The sequence below is a fragment of the Clarias gariepinus genome, chromosome 28 (genome assembly GCF_024256425.1).
Source record: "Clarias gariepinus isolate MV-2021 ecotype Netherlands chromosome 28, CGAR_prim_01v2, whole genome shotgun sequence".
Classification (NCBI taxonomy): domain Eukaryota; kingdom Metazoa; phylum Chordata; class Actinopteri; order Siluriformes; family Clariidae; genus Clarias; species Clarias gariepinus.
In genome coordinates this window covers 4,747,521-4,751,486 of record NC_071127.1, presented here as the reverse complement: position 1 = coordinate 4,751,486, position 3,966 = coordinate 4,747,521, and the positions used below count along the sequence as shown (strand labels likewise).

The 3,966-nt window shown below is 36.7% G+C and overlaps 1 long non-coding RNA gene across 1 annotated transcript; it reads right to left on the bottom strand.

The window, feature by feature from the left end:
- Nucleotides 1-927: 927 nt before the first annotated feature.
- LOC128515932 (uncharacterized) lies at nt 928-2,590 on the bottom strand. Its single transcript, XR_008356721.1, has 3 exons — nt 2,238-2,590; nt 1,427-1,499; nt 928-1,024 (listed from the first exon to the last, which is right to left on the bottom strand). It is a non-coding gene; the product is annotated as an uncharacterized LOC128515932 (long non-coding RNA).
- Nucleotides 2,591-3,966: the final 1,376 nt, after the last annotated feature.

Here is a 3,966-nt window from a genome sequence, read left to right as displayed (position 1 = left end):
AATTTTTTTAGATAAACGGCATTTCAAATGACAGACTCATTGTTTACATGTGTATTTTAATTATTGAACAATTTATGATACTCTTATTCTTGAACATGCATTCACAGTACATACAGTAGATATACGTTGCCACTATTTATAAGCCTAAATATTTTTAAATAGTTGGTGTTTTTATGTAAACCATTGCATTAAGCTGTTAAACATGACACCCTTGTTATGTTTGCAGATCACACTTGAAGCATTCAGCTTGAAATTTATCTCAGATTTCAGCTCATCTTTCCCATGAAACCTAAGGTCAGGTGAGATGGCTGGCAAATCAAGCAACAACATGGTCAGTGAAATAGTTGGTGGTAAAGTTTGACCTTGAGGGCCTACACTCCTTCTGAAAGGTGTAGATGATCATCTTCTGGACAACTTGTTAGGTCAGCAGTCTTCCCCATGATCGAAGTGAAATATTCTAATATTTTGACATAGTAGATTTTTGATTTTCATGGATCATTTAATCATTATTCATTTAAATAAAAACATAAAATGTAACTAACATAATAACATAAAAATGTATTTTTGGAAATGCACTATAAGTAAATGTATGCAGAGGTGTTTGTTTTACAGTTGAAGGAGTCCTTCGCTGTAAAATGTTTAAGAACCTCTGTTTCAACTGCTGAACATATGGGATTAATGTATTCATAAATATTACTGAATATGTTATTCGAACTGAAACAGAGATGTCACTAATATCTCAGCATGCTTTAGTTAGCAGAAAAACATTATTGATGCTAAAATCACATACTGTATATAAGCCTGTACCCTCACACAGAGTGGAGTAACATCTGATTCCATTCAGTGTCATTTGCAGCAATGCTTTACATGCACTTTAACTGTTTTGCTAAATAATAAGCAAACTAGAAATTAATACTCAACTATAAATTATATTAAAGACTTTATTTACAAATTAATAAAATACATGTATGTATTGTTGGTGCAAAAAGGCAGAGCATCAAGGGTCCGTCCTCTCCACGACAATCTACAACAGGGGAGAAATAAAGACATGTTATTATAAGTGTCTAGTAAAAAGACTTCATGGTGTTACTATGCAGCTCCATGGCATCTCTGTAATATACATCCACATATGGGTTTATAAGCAAGTTAATATCACTTCATGATGTTTGACATCATATGACATCAGTTTGACACACGCAGGCAGGCACGCACACAAAATTTCATAGAATGCAAGCTTTTAGTAATGCTGTGTATTAAAACAAATTATTTGGTTTTGCTATTAAGGATTGCTGCAAAATTTGGCCCCATCTCCACCATTCATTAACACACACATCATGTCCATGAAGAGAAATGTGTCCCTGTCCCCTGATTAAGATGTGCTCAGTGGTGTTCTTGAAGAGAGAGGTAAATACTTCTGAGCACTCACCTTCTGCTCAGGATGTAAAGCTGGTGTAGAAATCAGCTGATACACAGGCAGTTGATGATATACACACAGTTTACTGTGAGAAGAAAAACACACAATCATACATATTATAAGGAGTATAAACATGTATTTAATTACTTTATAATAGAATAGATAGAACCTGAACAAAAGCCCCTTTTCTTGACTGTTACATACATTGTGTAAGCACATAACTAACTATTCAGAAGATCTCTAGCTATGATAAAACCACTACATTATACAGCAGTATACATTCTATGGCACTCAGGAGCTCCAATAAACTACATACAACAATTCGTTAACCATCTGTAACATTTAGCACATAACAGGAGCAGCTCAGGGATAATTAGCAATAGTTGCTGCTATCTTAGCTCTTTTAGTAAGCTAGCGCTTAGCATAATTATATTAGCTTGCTTATAGATTCATATTTGGACAGGCATTTTACAAAAACAATAGAGCTAACTGTTTACATCACGTATATGTGTCCAAATACACTATTAAACTAATATATATTAATAAACAAGCTAGTTTCCCCATGCTAAGCGCTAGCGGTTAGCATAGTGATATTAGCTTGCTTATAAATCCATATGTGGATGTATATTACAGAGATGCCATGGAGCTGATGGTTTACATCAGTGTTTAATGGTCTAAATGAGATAATATTCCTTTTAATCACTGCCATTTACACTCGGCTCGGCATTTCCCCCAAACACTCCAATAGTATTAACACTGTTACAAAGTTATCATTAGTGCCTAAAACAGTAAAATCTGATTAATTATATATATTAAACATTACCTGGTAAGTGTGTGCAGTTGAAAATTTAGTGAAAATTATAACTTTATCACGCTATAATTCACTGTATACTCCATGATGTTGAGTCCTGGAGCTGATATCCGGAAAGGTTCCGTGTTCAGTTGCGTTTTGACCTCACTCCCATAGTCCTTTGCGCATTAGCTTTAGCTTTTAGCTTGCAAAATACTGGAGAAAGAGTTCTCACACGGGAAAGAAGTAGTTGCGCACAAACGGAAAAGAGCAGACATTTACACGGGAAAAAGCGCACAGTTACACAGGAAAAAGCGGACATTCTCAATGGAAAAAAAAAACATTTATAAGGGAAAAAACGACATTTATAAGGGAAAAAGCGGACATTTTCAAGGGAAAAAAACACATTTATAAGGGAAAAAACACACATATACGGGAAAGATGATTTGCCCTTCTGGGCCACCGTATGTTCGGGACTCAAACACAGTCTCAGGGTTTAAGTCCAGGCTAAAAACCTATTTATTTAGCCAAGCATTTTTATAAATAGATTTGCCTTAGGTAAAGGTGCAGATCTGGGGGACTCGTGGACGTAGAGTATTATGGTGAACTGGTATGTTTAGATGCTGTCTTCCTTACTCTCATTGATCACTCAGGTTTGCTGACGGTGAGGTGATTGTTTGCTTTACATCTCAGGAGGCCCTTATGTTTGTGATTCCTTCTGGCTCTCCCTTTTAGTTATGCTGTCATAGTTAGTTGTGCCGAAGTCTCTACTTGCACTCTACAGTTAATATACATTTACATTATGCATTGTGTGACTGTGACCATACCTTTTCACTCTTTCTCTCTCTCTGTCAAGCTACACATCTCGTTCCTAAGCTGCCAGTGATCCAGACTTTCTCTGCCTTCCGGACCTGTCTGACCCATCCTGGTGCCCCGCTTCTGGTTGAAGATCTCGTCACATGGATGCCCCGTGTGTCTCTTTGGGATGCGTCTGGTGTCTGGGGATGATTCTCTCTACCTAGAAGATGGTTCTGGCCTGAAGTTGGCAACTGTTTCTCTGGGGACTTGACAGTTCGATAGTTCAGGACTGGAACTTCCTACAAGTCTACCTGGGTCTTCAATAACTACCTGGACTCCATATTAACATCAATTAACATCAGCTATTATAGCTGAACTGCCTTCCACCTAATACACTGTATAAATGCAGATCATTTACTGCTTTCTGTTTTACCCAAATGAGGATGGGTTCCCTGTTGAGTCTGGTTCCTCTCAAGGTTTCTTCCTACTACCATCTCAGGGAGTTTTTCCCTGCCACTGTCGCCCTCGGCTTGCTCACCAGGGACAAACTGACCATTTTGATTCATACACATTCACATTTCATACAAACTTAAATAATTATTTTGATTGTGTAAAGCTGCTTTGCGGCAATGACAATTGCTAAAAGCGCTATACAAATTAAATTTAATTGAATTGAATACTGTGTACACATAAAACATAATATATTCAGTAAATTTGTGAATTACACTCGAAGTAATTGTGAATTCTAATTTAATTGGTACCATTAAAAATTTTATTTCTATTTATTCTATGTTTTGCTGGCGAAATACATTTTAGGCCGCAATGTCTGCTCGTTCTTATTAAATAGTTTTAAACCCTTCAATTCTGCCAATTCCCCCATCCGCGAAACCGGTTAGATAACTTCACACCTACATCAAAGGTGAGAAGACGAATGACAGTAACTGAGCGCGCTGTCACATTGTAT